General features: G+C 41.0%; 1 long non-coding RNA gene and 1 other non-coding gene across 2 annotated transcripts; both read left to right on the forward strand.

The window, feature by feature from the left end:
• The first annotated feature begins 2,057 nt into the window (after positions 1 to 2,057).
• On the forward strand, positions 2,058 to 4,392 carry LOC132690448 (uncharacterized). Its single transcript, XR_009615404.1, has 2 exons — positions 2,058 to 2,205; positions 3,095 to 4,392. It is a non-coding gene; the product is annotated as an uncharacterized LOC132690448 (long non-coding RNA).
• An 11,119-nt stretch (positions 4,393 to 15,511) lies between these two features.
• Positions 15,512 to 15,616, forward strand: LOC132691411 (U6 spliceosomal RNA). The gene has a single exon (XR_009615762.1). It is a non-coding gene; the product is annotated as a U6 spliceosomal RNA (small nuclear RNA).
• The last annotated feature ends 3,402 nt before the right edge of the window (positions 15,617 to 19,018 follow it).

Here is a 19,018-nt window from a genome sequence, read left to right on the forward strand (position 1 = left end):
AAGAGTAGTAGAATGAAGCAAAAGAATTTCCTCCAGAGCTCTCCTAGGCGTCCTGGCTCAGCTCCCCTCGGGAGGGATTGGGGGCTATTTGGTCGTCAGAGGGCCCCATTGTTATCTTGGCATTAGCAATAGGAGGTTGGGTTTTTTTTTTTTTCTTTTTTTTTTTCCTTGTTTTGCTCCTGGACATTAGCTCTGTCATGGGAGATTCTGACGTGCAGGCATATTATTTTTATCTCGAAAGAAAAGAAAAATATGGTTTGCTCTCCTTTTTCCTTAAGGTCTTGTTCATTCATTATGTTCCCTGCCTGTCTCAGAGAGAGAAATTGATCTCCGCCTGGAAAGGCGTGGCCAGCTCCCGGCTCTCCAGAGGGAGAGCGTCTCCGCAGAGCTGGGGGCTCTTGGTGGGTGCAGGTTTGCACCCGAAGCGGGGGAGGTGGGGACAGGGCACCCTCCGGAGACCACACCGAAGGTGCGGGAATGCGGGGATCGCAACACCTGCGTTCAGTGCCAGTTCTGTCCCTTAACAACCATGCGATGTTAGGGAAGGGCTTACCTGCTGATTAAAGCATGAGAAACTCTAAGGTAAACCCATCTGACCCAGCTCTCCAGATACCCAACGTCCCCCGGAGTGGTCAACCCTCCTGAGACACACAGGCGGCCCCTGGTTTAGCAACATGAAAATATCACCTGCACAGGTTGGTTCATGCGTGTGGAGAAAAGCAATGTGGAAGCTTCCAGACATCGTACAAAATGTTTTCCGCGGGGTCTTGCCAGCGACAGTTACGGAAGTCTGCGGAGGGCCCGGGAGGACACCACCATTGGGGTTGGGGCCCAGCCTCCCGGTCACTGGAGGCTCGGTCACAGGGCGCCTTGGGTTCACACCGAGGTCAAGGCCTCCGAGGCTTCTTTCCCACGGGCCTGAGCCACATCTCCCCCCTGCGTGCAAAGGTGAAGAGAGTGTGGGGAGGCTGAAGCATGGCGGAGATGGGGTATTCTGCTTCATCCTCGGGGTGGTGGGCTTTTCCCCGGGGAGGAGGCCCGCTGCCTGTGGGCCTCTCGGGAGACACCAGTTAGCCAAGCGTCAGCGCCAGGGTGTGGGCTGTTCCCGCATCCTGCCAGGAGGCGCCCCAAGTCAGGTGAGCCCACGGGTCCCGCGCCCCCGGAGGCCAGAGGGTGATCCACATCTAGGCCGGCTCCTCAGAGGGCAGGAGAGCGGGGCTCCTCTAATTCCATCTGATCCATTTATGAATACTTGCAGTAGTCTCCTGTCACGGAGCCTGAGTTTCTGGAAGAAACACGCCGACCTTGTATCCCTGAATCGTGGAGAAGGAGAGAAGGATGCAAAGTTCCTCTAGCGCCGGGCGGCCCAGACTTCCTCCAGGATTATTCACTTGTACATTCTTTTTAAAAATAAACTTCCTTTTGGGGCACCTGGGTGGCTCAGTCGGTTAAGCCACCGACTTCGGCTCAGGTCACGATCTCACAGTCCCTGAGTTCGAGCCCCGCTAAGGCTCTGTGCTGACAGCTCAGAGCCTGGAGCCTTCTTCGGATTCTGTGTCTCCCCCTCTCTCTGAACCTCCCCCCGTTCATGCTCTGTCTCTCTCTGTCTCAAAAACAAATAAGCATTAAAAAAAAAATTTAATAAAAAAAATAAGTAAATAAAAATAAACTTCCTTTTAAATGTTCCAAACCAGTTATTTACTTTTAAAGGAAAGTATTTGCCAATTTAATACCTGGATACATATCAATAGCCGTAAAGAGGGGATAGTTCTGAAGTAGCTACAATGCCCAGCCCGTCGGCCCACTCTGCTGCCCCCAGAGTCTCACGCGCAGACACACACACATACACACACACACACACACACACACACACACACACACGCGCGCGCGCGCGCAGCATGGTGCGTGCGACACACACCCATCCCACACATCCCACAAGACGCACACGCGTGAAACGGTACACGACACCGAGAACACGTGGTACGCTCACCCCACACAACGCGCAGGCGCACAATCACGTGACCGCTGCCAGACTAACACCGTGACGGCCCCCGCCGTAGTCGCGCAGCGCACACAGAGCGCAGGCGCGCGCCGGCCACACCCAACGTACACGCCCTGAATCCTGCTGCACACAGAGCACGCCCCCACCGCAACGCCTGCGAAACTAGCACACGGCGCAGCCACGTCTGCCACAACACACAGCAGGTACGATGTGCGGGCACACGCGCGCAGAGTCCACACTCTTAAGAAAAAGAAAGGTGGAAGGAAAGCCCGGGAAGTGGTGTTTTGGGTAATTATCCGTTTCCTTGCAGTGCTTTTCTGCATTGTCTAAATTTCCTACAAGGAGCAGGTATTGATTTATAACATGAGGAGAGGATCACCATTTTGTCAGCCAGTGGTTCCTTCCTGTGGCAGCCCCTGGCCCCCGTGGATCGGTGCCCCGATGCCCGTTATGTTGGGTTCCTGGCAGAGGAAGTTGCTGGTGGCCTGGGGAATCCAGGGATTTTCTGCGAGGGCGTCGCTCAGCCCTTGGCCCCTCCATCTGCCCTGCCTCGAATCTAATTTGGCTGCAAGGATGCCAGGGTAGGGGGCCCAGGCTCTGGCTCCCTGCAGGGTCTCTGGCTCAGTCCTACCACCCTACCCCACTCTCCCATCATTTTGTTCCGTGGAATGGAGTTTGTTTATTTGCACTTACTTTGTGTATTTACTTATTTTGAGTTTCTTATATTTTGTTTATATGTTTATTTATTTTGAGAGAGACAGAGAGAGAGACACTGCACTTGTGTGTAAGTTGGGGGAAGGGCACAGAGAGAGAGAGAGAGAGGCAGAGAATCCTAAGCAGGCTCTGTGCTGTCAGTGTAGAGCCCGACTCAGGGCTCGATCCCACGAGCCGTGAGATCATGACCTGAGCCGAAATCAAGAGTCGGTCGCTTAACTGATGGAGTCAATCAGGTGCCCCTACTGATATATTTTCATAGGTTACAATTGCAGAGGGCTGACCCGATGTCCAGAGGCTATTAGCCACAGTGATGCATAATATTCAAGAAGAATTGCGGTCAAGGGTGCAAACTTTGTCTCCCGCCTTCTCCATCAGGTTGAAGAGCGCAACAGAGTGGGTGTTCACCTTCTGGCTTTACAATTTGTTCTGCTGAGTCTGTACGTCACCTGATCTCTTGTAGGCTCCCGGAGCCACATGCTTCGCCTTCTGATGGCAGCCCAGAGTCCCTGAGAAGTGTCGCTTTGGCAACTGGAGACCTTCCGAGCTCCCTGCTCCTTTTGGGGGCAGTGATGACACGTCTGGATTCGAGAAGGAGCAAAGGCCCTGGGGCTCAATAAGCATGGTTGTGTTGCCATCCTGAGGCGAGACACCTGGACAAGATGTGTGAATACTAGGGTTTCTGATACTGATACAAACTTGTTCCAGTCCAATCCAACAGCAATACCAGGGTTACCGTTTTCCCTCTGAGCAAGGCTCGAACAACGTGTCAGTCTCCAACGGGACAGTAGATACTATACGATGAATAAAATCAGGTTTCCTATTTTGTCTGTGTTACCCGAGAAGCCGAGGAGATCACAGACATTGGGTGCACGATGCCAATGCTGGTGATTTCGTAAACAAGCTAGGAAAGTGTAATGAGCAAGGAGACGCACACACACGGGTGTATCCACCAGATGGACTTTGGCGGTGTGAGGGAACAGGGACATGGAAACTGGAGCCTGAGGTGTAACAGCGGATGAGCAAAGCTACGGCTGAGAAAACGAGTTCACGCCAAAGGAACAGCACGCATGGACACCCTGAGGCAGGAGAGGACAGACGACGCCCAGGATCTCAAAGGAGCAGAGTGGCGACAAAAGGGAAAGCCGGTGAGCCCACACTGGCTGAGACTGAAGGGCTGGGGCGGGATGCAGACCAGGAAGCCACATCAGGTTTTGGTGTTTATGTGCCGGGCAATGTGACACGTGAAGGACACGTTTTCAACAAGTATGCAGCAGTATGTAAGGCATTCAAAAATATGAAAAAGAACACGACCCACACCACCTGGGCTCAACATCTCTGTGCCTCCAGGTGGAGTCTTGTTGGCTTGATCTGTGCTCTAGTGGGTTGACCCCTCTGCACCCCCCACTGGCTTCCTCTTGCATTCGTCCAGAGGGAGCCCAGCAGGAGACTGGAGGACATAGCAAGTGAGGGATTGATTAGGTCAGGCTCCATCTATGCAGCCGTTTTGTTCCTGGTAACTGCCTCTTTAGCTCAGCCGGTGGGAAACACCCCAAGGGCCCTTGTGGTGTCCCAGCACCCTGTAAACAGCCCCTCAAAACTTACTCAGTAGAGTGTGCCTGCTGTTTCCTGCAAGGACCCACCTCCTGGGCTCAGGAATAAAGGACAGGGACATTTGTGTGTCTCTCCTCGGTTAAAACCCCTTCTTCTCCCTCAAAAGTAACCACTGTACTTCATGCTGTGTTCTCATCCCCTTGCTTGGTTTTCTGCTCTTAGCCCCTCACTTACAGCCGCAGCTCCCAGCGCTCTGCCCCGCACTTTCTATTCCAGTGCAGTCTTGGGATCAACTTCCAGTTTTCAGCAATAGCATTTTTTCGTTGTTTTTGTTTTGTCTGAGGACTTGCTCTGGCCATCAAAGTCTACTTTGTCCCCATCACCGCATGCCAGAAGTACCCGGGGATTAATACCTCCTCCCAGCAGCCCTCAAACAAATATGGACGGGAGTTGGTGCATACATACTCCAGCTCCCTCACCTCTCCGATGAGATATCCTGGGACACAGGGTTTCTCTGGAGGATTAAGCTCTGCTTACCCAGCAAGGAAGGTGCTTTGACACTGCACCTCTCACTGGCTCCCTTCCCCTCCCTCTCACTACCTCTCTTCCTGACTCGTGTTTTCTAAGATCGGCTCTTAATTTTTTTTTTAAAGTTTATTTATTTTTGACAGAGAGAGAGACAGAGCATGAGTGGAGGAGGGGCAGAGAGAGGGAGACACAGGATCAGAAGTAGGCTCCAGGCTCTGAGCCGTCAGCACAGAGCCCGACGCGGGGCTCGAACTCACGGACCTCGAGATCATGACCTGAGCCGAAATTGGACGCTCAACCGACTGGGCCACCCAGGCGCCCCAAGGCTCTTAATTTTTTTAAAAAAATTTAATGCTTATTTATTTATTTATTTATTTATTTTTTTAACGTTTATTTATTTTTGAGACAGAGAGAGACAGAGCATGAACGGGGGAGGGACAGAGAGAGAGGGAGACACAGAATCGGAAGCAGGCTCCAGGCTCTGAGCCATCAGCCCAGAGCCCGACGCGGGGCTCGAACTCACGGACCGTGAGATCGTGACCTGAGCCGAAGTCGGACGCTTAACCGACTGAGCCACCCAGGCGCCCCTAATGCTTATTTATTTTTGAGAGACGGGGCACAAGTCAGGGAGGGGCAGAGAGGACACACAGAATCCGAAGCAGGCTCCAGGCTCCGAGCTGTCAGCCCAGAGCCTGATGCCAGGCTTGAACTCACAAGCCGTGAGATCATGATCGGATCCGAAGTCAGACACTAAACCGACTGAGTCACCCAGGCACCTTGATCAGCTCTTAATTTTACCTCACATTCCCTTTTGTGCAATAAGAGGTATGTATCTTTAAGCAAACAAAGTATTTTGCATACTTCTAGGCTTTCTAAAATTGATATTACATTGCCTGAAATTTTCTGTAACTGGTATCTGTTCTATATCGTGTTTGTTAGATTTGCCCATAATAGTATCAATTTCTGTGATTTGTTCATTTTCACTGCTGCATAATATTTCATCGCACACACAGTCATTCCCCTTTGATGGGCCCATAAATGTTTCTTTTGCTATTTGAAGCAGTACCGCTAAGAACATTCTTATCTTCATATCTTTTTTGTCTATGTAACAGGTTTTCTTGGCTAAAAACCTAAGAATAGAATTGGTGGCTTCTAGGGGATGCAAGTTTTCAGATATAGTTGTTCTCTAGAGTGGTTGTACCAAATGATACGCTCTCTAGCAGCGTTTATGATTTCTGTTGCTCTCTCTCTTGCCAGCACTCGATATTGTCAGACTTTCCAACACCTTCTTGTGTTGGGAGGTATCATTAGAGTTTCAAATTGCATTTCCTTGCTTAATGGGAGGTTGAACATCTTTTCATATGTATGGAGGGGGTAATTTTTGTGAATGGCTGGTTAATAATTTTTCTTTGGGGTTGATTTTCCTGTATTTTAATTGTTTTCAAACCTTTCAACATTCTGTGTATAATTATTTCTTGATTAGATAAATATTAGACACTAGACATATCTTCCAGTCTGTGGCTTATCTCCTCATCCTCTTATGGCGGCTTTGAATGAACAGAAGCACTACAGAATTTAAATGTGGAAACCGTGGCATGATGTGGTTGTGCTTTTATAAAGGACTCTCTGGTGCTGATGAATGGATTGGAAAGTCGTTAAGGGAAAACCAGTAGAGGAAAACCCACTGGGGACCACTGGCTGTAACAAATCAGAAGGAATAGTTGGTAGTCGAACTAAGGAAAAGACAATGAAAATGGAGAGTTACTAGTACATCCAAGAGAGTTCTTGGAGAAGATTTTATGAGATTTTATAAAGATTAGAAAGAAGTAGATGTTAAAAGTCACTGCCTGGAATTCAGGTTCCAGCCAAGATGGGGTAGCAGGGTGCAGACTGATCTTCCTACTTGAAAAAGAGAGACAAAATATATATTTGAAAAGTTGCATTGACTATGAGGCAATAGGAGACCCAGATTCCTAAGAGATGGGAAATAAATTAGGAGATCCCTAAATGAGATGCCCCCGCCCGCTGCCTGGGAAGAGGTTCCAGACCATAGTGAAGGGAAAGGGAGCTGCAAGGCAAAAATGGGAAAATTTACAAGTGTAATCAGAGATCTCACACCACTCTCTCATTATTGATAAGAGAAGTTGAGAGAAAAATCATTAAGGATATAAAAGATTTAAGCAGTACTACCGACCAACTTTCCGTGATCAGTATCTATAGAACCTCCCGTCAAACAATAGTGGAACACACTATTTAAATTGTAACTATGGCTTTACCAAGACAGAATATGCGCTAGACCACAACGATAAACCCAGTGAATGTGAAAGGATTCATATACTGTCAAATATATGTTCTCCAGCCACAGTAGTGGTTAGAAATAATAACGGACAAATATGTGAAAGATGTACCAATATTTGGAAAATAAACAACACGCTTCTACATAACCTGTTTGTCAAAAAATACATAAAAGTAGAAATGTGGAAGGATTTTGAGCTGAATGGAATGAAAATACAGTACACAAATGCTTGTGAGAAGCTGATTAAAACAGCATTTGGAGGGAAATTTATAGCACTAAACATCTATATATAGAAAAGAAGAAAGATCTCAAACAAATTACCTCAGCTTTCAGCTTAAGAAACTAGAAAAAGAAAAGCAAATGAAACTCAAAGTAAGCAGAAGAAATGAAATAATATAAATCAGAGTGGAAATCAATGAACTAGAAAACAGAAAGACAATCCAAAAAAATAAATGGAACAATAATTATTTTCTCTGAGAAGTTGAATAAAGTCAGTAAATCTCCAGCTATTCTGATCTGGAAAACAAAGAGCAAAGGCAATAATTACCAACATCAAAAGTGAGAGTACTCTTTCTATGGATATTAAGAAGTTAATAAAGGGATATTATAGGTACCTATATATAAATTATATATATATATAACTATATATAAATTATACATATATAATATGTATAACTATATATAAATTACATATAAATTACATATATAAATTACATATATAATATATATAACTATATATAAATTATATATGTATAATTTATATATAAATAGCTATAAATAAGTTAGTTGACTTAAATGAAATAGAGAGATTTCTCAAAAGACAAAACCACCAAAAATTACTCAAGAAGAATTAGATAGCATGAGTAGCCCTATATCTATTAAAGAAAATGGAATTTTAGTTAACAGCCTTCCTTCAGTCCATTCAGTTTCACTTGTGAGATCTACCAAGCATTGAAAAACGAAATGGTGCCAGTTCTACACAAGCATCTGCAGAAAATGGAAGAGGAAATTATGCTTCCCAGCACATTCCATAAGACCAGAATGATCCTGATACTACAAATCAGACAAAAAGTGTATAAGATAATTAAAGTCCAATATCCCTCATGAACATAGATGTAAAAGTTCTTAACTTTGTTTTAGTAAATCAAATTAAAGAAGTATAAAGGGTAATGCATCATGAGGAGAGATTTGGGAAACATTGAGGGAAGCGAGGTGGAGGGAGGGATTTTTGTAGTGAGAGACTGAATTGTGTTTAAATACTTCATGGGCAGGAACCAGCACTCACAGAGGCAATAATAGATGGCCCCAACATTTTTAGATTGGAGTTTGTCAACTCTGGTTGTGTATTCAAATTGCCTGGGGAACTTTGAAAAAATCCTGATGCCCCAGCCACTATCCCTATCTACTCCCCTACCCTGCACCTCCCAAGCTGTCACTCCCTTCTGGAATGAGCCTGGGATTTTCTCCTTCTCCTTCTCCTCATTCTTCTCCTTCTCCTTCTCATTCTCCTTCCCTTTCTCCTTCCCCTTCCCATTTCCCTCCCCTTTGCCTTCCCCTTCCCCTTCCCCTTCCCCTTCCCCTTCCCCCTCCCCCTCCCCCTCCTCCTTCTCCTTCATCATCATCGTCATCTTCTTCTAAATAAGAGCTCATTAGGGATTCAAATGTGTAGCCATGATTAAGAACCTTGTGGGGGGGGGTGGCAAAAAGAGTGAAGGGAAGTAGGATACAGACTTCCAGTTATGGAATGAATAAATCACAGGAATAAAAGGAACACCATAAGGGAATATAGTCAATGACATTGTAATGGTGTTGTGTGGTGACAGATGGTCGCTACACTTGTGAACAGAGCATAATGTACAAACTTGTCAAATCACTATGTTGTACACCTGAAACTAATGCAACATTGAACATTGTGTGTCAGTTATACTTAAAAAAGAAAAAAAGAGAAAAGAATCGTTGTTCTGAAAGATACGGTCTGGGATCCCAATCATAGGTGAAGCAATTTGCCTTAGGTGTGAGGAAAGCTGCTCATTATAGCAGGAAGGAAGGAAGGAGGGAACAGGTGCAGGTAAGTTTGAGAGCTTGATGGGGAATATTAAGGTAGGTCCTCTTAGTTGTCTTACATTTTTAGGAATCTCTACAAAAGTGATCATATAATTCTTTTAAAAATATTATTATTGCAGTATAGTTAACATACAATATTATATTCGTTGCAGAAGTACACATAGTATTTCGACAATTCTATACATTACTCAGTGCTCACTGTGGCAAGTGTAGTCACCATCTGTCACCAACAACATTATTACCATGTTATTGACTATATTCCCTATGCTATTCCCTCTTAATTCTGTTCATCTGTTTCACTCACCCTCTTCTCCCACCCCTCTGGCAACCACCAGTTTGTTCTCTGTATTCATGAGTCTGTTTTTTTGGTTGTTTGTTCATTTGATTTGTTTTTTAGATTTCACATATATGTGAAATCATGTGATAACTGTCTTTTTCAATATGACTTTTTTTCACTTGGCACAATACCCTCTAGGTCCATTAATGTTCTCCCAAATGGCAAGATCTCATCCTTTTTCATGGTTTAGTCAATATTACGTTGTATATATGTATGTATGTACTACATGTTCCTTTTCATTCATCTGTTAATGGGCATGTGAGTTGCTTCCATATCTTGGCTATTATAAATAATGCTGCAGTGAACATAAGGGTGCATATATCTTTAAGAATTAGTGTTTTCATTTTCTTTGGATAAATACCCAGTAGTAGAATTACTGGATCATATGGTATTTCTACTTTCAATTTTTTTGGAGGAACCTACATACTGTTTTCCGTAGTGGTGGCACCAATTTACATGAGGGTTTCCCTCATGTACAGTGAGGGTGCATGAGGGTTTCCCTTTCTCCATATCACTTTTCTCCATATCACTTGCTATTTCTTATCCATTTAATGATAGCCATTCTGAGAGGTATGAGATGATCTTTCCTTGTGGCTTTGATTTGCATTTCCCTGATGATTAGTGATGTTGAGCATCTTTTCATGTGCCTGTTGGCCATCTGGATTTCTTCTTTGGAAAAATGTCTATTCAGTTCCTCTGCCCATTTTTTATTTGAAATGTTTTTTTTGTTTGTTTGTTTTTTTGTTTTGTTTTTGGTATTAAGCTGTATAAGTTCTAGATGTATATAGTTTGAATATTAACCCCTTTATCAGACATATCACTTGCAAATATTTTTTTCCCATTCTGTAGGTTACATTTTTGTTTTGTTGGTTTCCTTTTCTATTGCAAAAGCTTTTTATTTTGGTGTAGTCCCAATAGTTTATTTGGGACATATTGCTTGTCTTCTTTTAGGAATTTTATTGTTTCAGGTATTACATTTAGGTTTTTAATCAATTTTGCTGATTTTTGTGTATTGTGTAAGAATTGGTCCAGTTCCATTTTTTTTGCATGTAGCTGTCTTGTTTTCCCAGCATCATTTATTGAAAACACTCTTTTTCCCTATTGTATATTCTTGCCTTGGCTATTGCAGATTAATTGACCATATCAGTGTGGTTTATTTCTGGGCTCTCCATTCTGTTCCATTGATCTATATGTCTATAAAAATAGACATAGACCTAAAAATAGACATAAAAATGTAGGTACCATACTGTTTTGATTACTATAGCTTTGTAGTATATCTTGAAATCTGGTGTTGTGATACGTCCAGCTGTGTTCTTTCTCAAGACGGTTTTGGCTATTTGAGTTTTTTTGTAGTTTCGTACAAATTTTAGGATTATTTTTTCTAGTTCTATGAAAAACGCTATTGGTATTTTGATGGGGATTGCATCACATCTGTAGATTGCCTCGGGTAGTGTGGTCATTTTAACAATAATAATTCTTCTAATCCATGAGCATGGTATATCTTTCCATTTGTTTGTGTCACCTTCATTTTCTTTCATTAGTATCTTATAGTTTTCAGAGTATAAGTCTTTTACTTGCTTGGTCAAATTTATTCCTAGGTATTTTATTCTTTTTGGTGCAATTTTAAATGGGATTTTTTTTCTTAATTTCTCCTTGTGAATTCAGAAGTATAGAAATGCCATGTCATCCACAAATAGTGCAAATTTTATTTTTTCCTTACCAGTTTGGATGCCTTTTTTTTTCTTGTCTGCTGCACCTAGGACTTCCAATACTATGTTGAGTAAAAGTGGTGAGAACGAATACCCTTGTCTTGTTCCTGTTCTTAGACGAACTCTAAGTTCTCAGTTTTTCACCACAGAGTGTGACGTAAGCTGTGGGTTTTTTATATATGGTCTTTATTATGTTGAGGTATGTTCCCTCTAAACCTACTTTGTTGAGAGTTTTTATCATGTATGGGTATTATACTTTGTCAAAGGCTTTTTCTGCGCCTATTGAGGTAATCATAATGGTTTTAATCCTTCCTCTTGTTAATGTGATGTATCACGTTGATTGATTTGTGAATATTAACCATTTGTATTCCTGGAATAAATCCCACATGATTGTGGTGAATGATCCTTTTAAAGTATTGTTGAATTCAGTTTGCTAGTATTTTGTTGAGGATTTTTACATCTATGTTCATCAGGGATATTGGCTTGTAGTTTTTTCTTTTCTTTTTATGTAGTGTCTTCATTTGGTTTTGGTATCAGAGTAATGCTGGCCTCATAGAATGAATTTGGAAGCTTTCCGTCCTCTGTTTTTTTTTGGAATAGATCCATAACGTATTTGGAAAATTTTGTTTTATTTCTAAACACTGTGGATTTAAAAATATATTTCATACTTGTTAATTTCTAATTTAATTCTAATAATTTAATTCTATTATAGTCAGAGAAAATACTCTGTATGATTTCAACATATAATATTTGCTGAGTCTTTTTAAATCTCTCAACAAATGGTCTATCTTGGTGAATGCTCCATGTGCACTTGAAATAAATATGGATTTTGCTGTTGGATGGAGTGTTTTATTAGGCTCAGTTAGGTTAAATTGGTTGATTATATCCAGATATTCATTTTCCTTACGGACTTTTGTTGTTGTTAACTTGTTCTATTAACCACCGGCAAGAGAATAAAAATCTTCAGTTACAATTCTAAATTTGTCTATTTCTCCCTCTAGTTTTGTGAATTTTTATTTCATGTATTTTGAAGATCTGTTGTTATGTACACATGCATTCAGGGCAGGTCCTTTACGAGTTGAACCTTTATCAATATTAAATGTCCCTCTTTATCTTTAGAAGTATTTTTGACTTTGAAATCCTGTCTGATTATAATATAGCTGCATAGCCTTTCTTGTTCTTATTACTTGCGTATCTCTTTTCATCCTTTTACTTTTAAACTTATCTCTGTCTTTATATTTAAAGAGTGTTTGTTATAGGCAGCGTATAGTTTGGTCTCAATATCTTACTTGAACATTAATGATACTTAGTAGTATTATTGATGTCAGGTTTAAGTCTAACAATGTATTTTCCTATTTGCTAGTTGTTCATTTCTTTCCACCTTTGGATTAATGGAGAATTTTTAGTGTTTCATTTTTTAATCAAAGTATAACTGACATATGATGTTAGTTCCAGGTGTACAACATAATGATTCAACGTTTGTATATTTTGTAAAATGATCACCACAAGAAGTTTAGTTACCATCTCTCACTTTATTTTTTTATTTTTTATTTAAAAAAATTTTTTTAACGTTTATTTATTTTTGAGACAGAGCATGAATGGGGGGGGGGCAGAGAGAGAGGGAGACACAGAATCCGAAGCAGGCTCCAGGCTCTGAGCCATCAGCCCAGAGCCCGATGCTGGTGCTCGAACTCACGGACCGTGAGATCGTGACCTGAGCTGAAGTCGGACGTTTAACTGACTGAGCCACGCAGGCGCCCCACCATCTCTCACTTTATAAAGTTACAATTTTTTTTTCTTATGATGAGAACTTTTAAGGTTTCTTTTCTTAGCAACTTTCAAATTTGCAACACAATATTATTGACTGTTATCACCATGCCGCTCATTACATCCCCATGATTTACTTATTTTATAACTGGAAGTTTGTACTTTTTTTAAATTTTATTTTTTAAAATTTACATCCAAATTAGTTAGCATATAGTGCAATGATGATTTCAGGAGTAGATTCCTTAGTGCCCCTTACCCATTTAGCCCATCCCCCCACACACCCCCTCCAGTAACCCTCTGTTTGTTCTCCATATTTAAGAGTCTCTTCTGTTTTGTTCCCCTCCCTGTTTTTGTATTATTTTTGTTTCCCTTCCCTTATGTTCATCTGTTTTGTCTCTTAAAGTCCTTATATGGGTGAAGTCATATGATATTTGTCTTTCTCTGACTGACTAATTTCGCTTAGCATACCCTCCAGTTCCCTCCATGTAGTTGCAAATGGCAAGGGATGAATGTATAAAGAAGTTGTGGTATATATATATATATATATATATATATATGTGTGTGTGTGTGTGTGTGTATAGATATATACAATAGAAACATGTACGTTTTGACCACCTTCACTTGTTTCACCCACCTCCCACTCTCTCCCCTCTGGCAACCACAGTCTAATCTCTGTACCTGTAAATTTTGCTCTGTTTTTGTTTTTTCATTTGTTTTGTTTTTCAGATTCCAAGGGTAAGTGAAATCAAATGGTATTTATGTTTCTTTGCCAGACTTATTTCATTTAGCATAGCCTTCATTTATTTCACTTATCTTCAGGGTCCGTCCATGTTGTCTCAAATAGCAAGATTTCATTCTTTTTTATGGCTGAGTGGTATTCCATGGGATCCATATATCTATCTCACGCTTTCTTTATCCTCTCATCCATTGATGGACACTTGGGTTCTTTCCACAGTTAGACTGTTATGTTGCAACGAACATAAAAGTGCACATATCTTTTCAATTAGTGTATTTATTTTCTCCAGATATATACCCAGAAATGGAATTACTGAATCATAAGATAGTTTTATTTTTAGTTTTTGAGAAACTTCCATACTGTTTTTCATAGTGGATGCATCATTTTCCACTCCCAGCAACAGTGAATGAAGCTTCTCTTTTCTCCACATCCTTGCTATTTCTTATCTTTTTTTAATAATAGCCATTCTTACAGGTGTGAGGTGATACCTCATTGTGGTTTTGATTTGCATTTTCCTGATGATTAGTGATGTCGAACATCTTGTCATGTGCCTGTTGGCCATCCGTATGCTCTCCTTGGAAAAATGTCTATTCAGGTCCTCTACCTATTTCTTATTTGGAGGATGATGATGATGATGATGATGCATGATGTATGATTTCTTTATGTATTTTAGATATTAACCTCTTACCATATATATGATTTGCAGATACCTTCTCCCTTTCAGTAGGTTGCCCTTTTATTTTGTTGATGATTTACTGGCTACGTACAGTTTCTTACTTTGCCGTAGTCCTATTTGTTTATCTTTACTTATGTTGTCAATGCCTTTGGAGTCAGGTGCAAAAGAATATATCCAAAAGTGATGGCAAGGAACTTACTGCTTTTTTCTCTTCTAGGAGTTTTATTATTTCTTGTCTTACATTCAAGTATTTAATCCATCTTGAGTTCATTTTTGTGTGTGGTGTAAGATAGCGGTCCAGTTTCATATTTTTTGCATGTGGCTCTCAGTGAGGCACTTCTCAACCATGACAGCAATGCCATATTCCATGTAGTATAGAAAAATAAGAGGATGTATGATTTTTAACTCAATGAATGTATAAAAATTTACCTATTGTATAGGCAACTTCTTACATAAATTCCCCAAATCTCTCCCTCCTGGTATCACACACTTTTGTAATCTCCCACTCTTGAGTGAGCAACTTAGAAAGTTGCTTTGAATGAATAAAATACAGCAAAATTAACGGGAAATTATTTCATGATTAGTTCACAAAGGATTCCTAACACTCTTTTGCATTTTCTCTGCTTGCTTGTTATGATGAAGTAAGCGGCAATACAGAGAGGGCCATGAGGCAACAAACGGAGGGCTGGCTCTTACCAACAGCCAAAGAGAAAATAAGGCCCCAATTGCAAGGGCTTGCAAGGAACTGAATCTTGCCAACAACCACATCACTGAGCTTGGACATGGATCGTTCTCTGGTTGATCCCTCGGAAAAAAACTTCAGCCTCAAATGTCATCTAAGGGTAGTCTTAGAGACTTAGAGAACCCACAAAAGCCATGACTAGAGATCACAAACATTGTGATATTATAAATGTTGTTGCCTTAAGTCCTTAAGGGTTAGGATAATTTGGTACACAGCGATAGATTAACAATACATTTTTCCTACCTACTATTTTTGGACATTCCTCCCCACTCTTTTATTTGATGTTATAAATAATGCTGAAGTAAATAGCCTTGGGCACATCTTCCTCATCTTCAGAAGTGAATTTCCGTAAGTGGAGTTGATGAGTCTAAAGGTGTGAGCAGTGTTCACTTTGGTAGTGCATCTAATAAAAACTTGGAATGATACAGGGAAGACTAACATGGCCACTGCATAAGGATGACGTGTATACTCATGAAGTGCTATTCAGTGGAGGAAGGATAGTCTTTTTCAACAAATGGTGCTGGACGGAGGGGACCTCCATAAGTAAGAAAATGAACCTCAACCTGAACTTCACATCATGTACGCAAATCAACTCAAAATGGATTATGGACTTCAATTCAAAATGTGAAACTATAAAGCCTTCAGGGGGGAAAAAAAAACACTTTGGCATCTAAGGCAAGACAAAGAGTCCTTAGACCTGACACTAAAAGCACACTCTAGAAAATAAAAAGTTGATAAATTAAGTCTCGTCAAAGTTCAACACTCATCTTTTGTGAAAGTCTAGGTGAAGAAGATGAAAACAAGCAACATGCTGGGAGTAAACATTTACAAATCACATGTCCCACAAAGGAATAGTATCTAAAATATATAAAGAACACTGAAAACTCAGTAGCAAAAAAAAAAATCAAATTAGAAAATGGGCAAAAGGCACAAACAGACTTTTCAATGAAGATGATATGCAGATGGCAAACACACACATGAAAGATGTTCAGCATTATGAGCCATCAGGGAAATGCAAATTAAAACCATAATGAGATATCACTACATATGGATCAGAATGGAGAAAATAAAAAACAGTGACATTACCAAATGCTGGCAAGCACGCAGAGGCACTCGATTACTAATACATTGTTGGTGGGAATATAAGATGATATACCCACTCTTGAAAACAGTTTGGCAGTTTCTTATAAAACTAAACATGAAATTACCATATGAATCAAAAACTGTACTCTTGGACATTTATCCCAGAGAAATAAAAGCTGTATTCACACAAGCACCTGTACATTAATGCTTTTAGTGGCTGTATTCACAGTAACCCCAAGCTAGGAACAGCTCTGATGTCCTTCAGCAAGAGAATGGTTAAGCCATGGTACATGGAATATTACTAAGCAACACAGATAAAAGAACTATTGATATGCAGAGTGACTTAGATGGGTCTCCAGGGAGTTATTCTGAGTGAAAAAAGAAATCCACTCTCCACGTGTTACATACCATGTGATTCTTTGATATAAAAATTTTGAGATGACAAAGTGTTATAAATGGAGAATAGTTTCCAGGGGTTAGGGATGGAGGAAGTGGGGAGTAGGAGAGAGAATAGGATTGTAAAAGGGCAATTTGAGGGATTCTGGTGTTGATGGGATCGTTCTGTGTCTTGCCTGTGGGGACAGATATATATACCTATAAATGCGATTAAGTTGTATAGAACTGAATACAATCTACACTCAAATGAACACAAGTAAAACTAGAGGCATCTGAATGACGTCAGTGGGTTTTATCTATGTCAATATCTTGGTTGTGATATTGTACTATAGTTTGCAAGATGTTACCGCTGGTGAAAACTATGAAAAAGGAACATGGATCTCTCTCTATTATTACTTTCAACTAAATATGAATCTACAAGTATCTCAATAAAACTTCCAAGTTTTCTTTTTGTTTTCTGCTTTTTTTTTTAAGAGAGAGGGTGTGAACAGGGAGGGGCAGAGGGAGAGGGAGAGGGAGAGAGAGAGAGTCTCTCTCTCTCTCTCTGTCTCTCTCTCTCCCCACCTTGCATGGAGCCTGACTTGGGGCTTCATCTCATGACTGAGGTGAAATCAAGAGTCATATGCTTAACTGACTGAGCTGCCCAAGCACCCCAAAACTTACAATTAAAAACAGTTTTTTAAGTGCTTATTTATTTTTGAGAGAGGAGAGAGAGAGAGAGTGTGTGTGTGTGAGTAGGGGAGAGGCAGAGAGAGAGGGAGATACAGAACACAAAGCAGGTTCCAGGCTCTGAGCTGTCAGCACAGAGCCCAACGTGGGGCTCAAACTCATGAACCGTGAGATCATGACCCAAGTCGAAGTTGGACACTTAACTGACTGTGCCACCCAGGCGCCCCATTTTAAGATGAGATGAGCATTTTTATAATTTTAAACATACTGACAAATTTTACTCCAAGAAGAACGCAACAGGTTTTAATTCTGCTCACCATATAAATGAGTTAGTTCACCAGTGCTCTCACTATGATGGATCTGTCAGTTCTTAGCCCATGTTAATATGATAGGAAACTCTATGCAACCAACATTAAGCAGGAAAAGAAAGTGGTTTTGCACAGATAAAAAATCACTTCTTGGGGTACCTAGGTGGCTCAGTCACTTAAGGGTCTGACTCTTGATCTCAGTCATGTCTTGATCTCAGAGTTCAAGCCCCGAGTTGGGCTCCATGCTGGGAGTGAATCCTACTTAAAAGAAATTCACATCTCCAGAATTGTTGTATAATTACATATAACATATAATTCTTTTTTTTCTTTTATAAAATTTTATTTATTTATTTTGAGATAGAGAGAGAGTGTGCAAGTGAGCAGAGGAGGGGCAGAGAAGACAGAGAGAGAGAGAGAATCCCAAGCAGGCTCCATGCTGTCAGTACAGAGCCCAATTTGGGGCTCAAACTCACCAACCATGTGATCACAACCTGAGCCGAAATCAAGAGTTGGTCGCTCAACTGACTAAGCCACCCAGGTGCCCCTATATATAATTCTTGTATAATCCTTATATAATGCTTACATAATTCTTATATAATTAGTGACTTTTTAATTCCTTCTACAACATAGCACAGACGTATATGAAGCAAAATGACATGACAATAACAATAATAATGCTGTTATTACTCACTAATTACAGTAGAGAAAAATTTGAAACACTACCAACAAGGTTGATTCCATATCTAAATCAAAGCCTACATATATCTGTATCTGTGTGTCACAAAACAAAAATAGTCACTTTCAACTGTTGGTGGGATATTAAGAGTTAAACACACACACAACAGATAACTTTAGAAAACCTGAAGAATAGAGGTACCAGGGTGGCTCAGTAGGTTAAGTGCCTGACTCTTGATCTCGGCTCAGGTCATGATCTCACATTTCATGGGATCCAGCTCTGTGTTGGGCTCTGTGCTGACAGCACAGAGTCTGCTTGGGATTCTCTCTCTCCCTCTCCCTCTCTGCCCCTCCCTGGCTTGCGCATGTACGCTCTTTCTCTTTCAGAATAAATAAATAAACATTAAAAAAAACCAATAAGGGCACCTGAGTGGCTCAATTGGTTAAGCATCCAACTTTAGCTCAGGTCATGATCTCACAGTTCGTGGTTTCCAGCCCTGCGTTGTGCTCTGTGCTGACAGCTCAGAGCCTGGAGCCTGCTTGGATTCTGTGTCTCCCTCTCTCTCTGCTCCTCCCCCTGCTTGCTCTCTCTCTCTCTCTCTCTCTCAAAGTAAATAAACATTAAAAAAATTAAAAAATCAGAAAAAACCCAAGAAAAGAAATAATTCAAGCCAAATTATAAAACCAGAATATAGTAAAAGTAAAAAAAAAAAAAAAAGAAAAAGAAAAAAGAAAAAAGACAACTTCAGGCTGAACAAAATC

This window comes from Panthera onca, chromosome E2, assembly GCF_046562875.1.
Source record: "Panthera onca isolate mPanOnc1 chromosome E2, mPanOnc1 haplotype 2, whole genome shotgun sequence".
NCBI classification, from domain to species: domain Eukaryota; kingdom Metazoa; phylum Chordata; class Mammalia; order Carnivora; family Felidae; genus Panthera; species Panthera onca.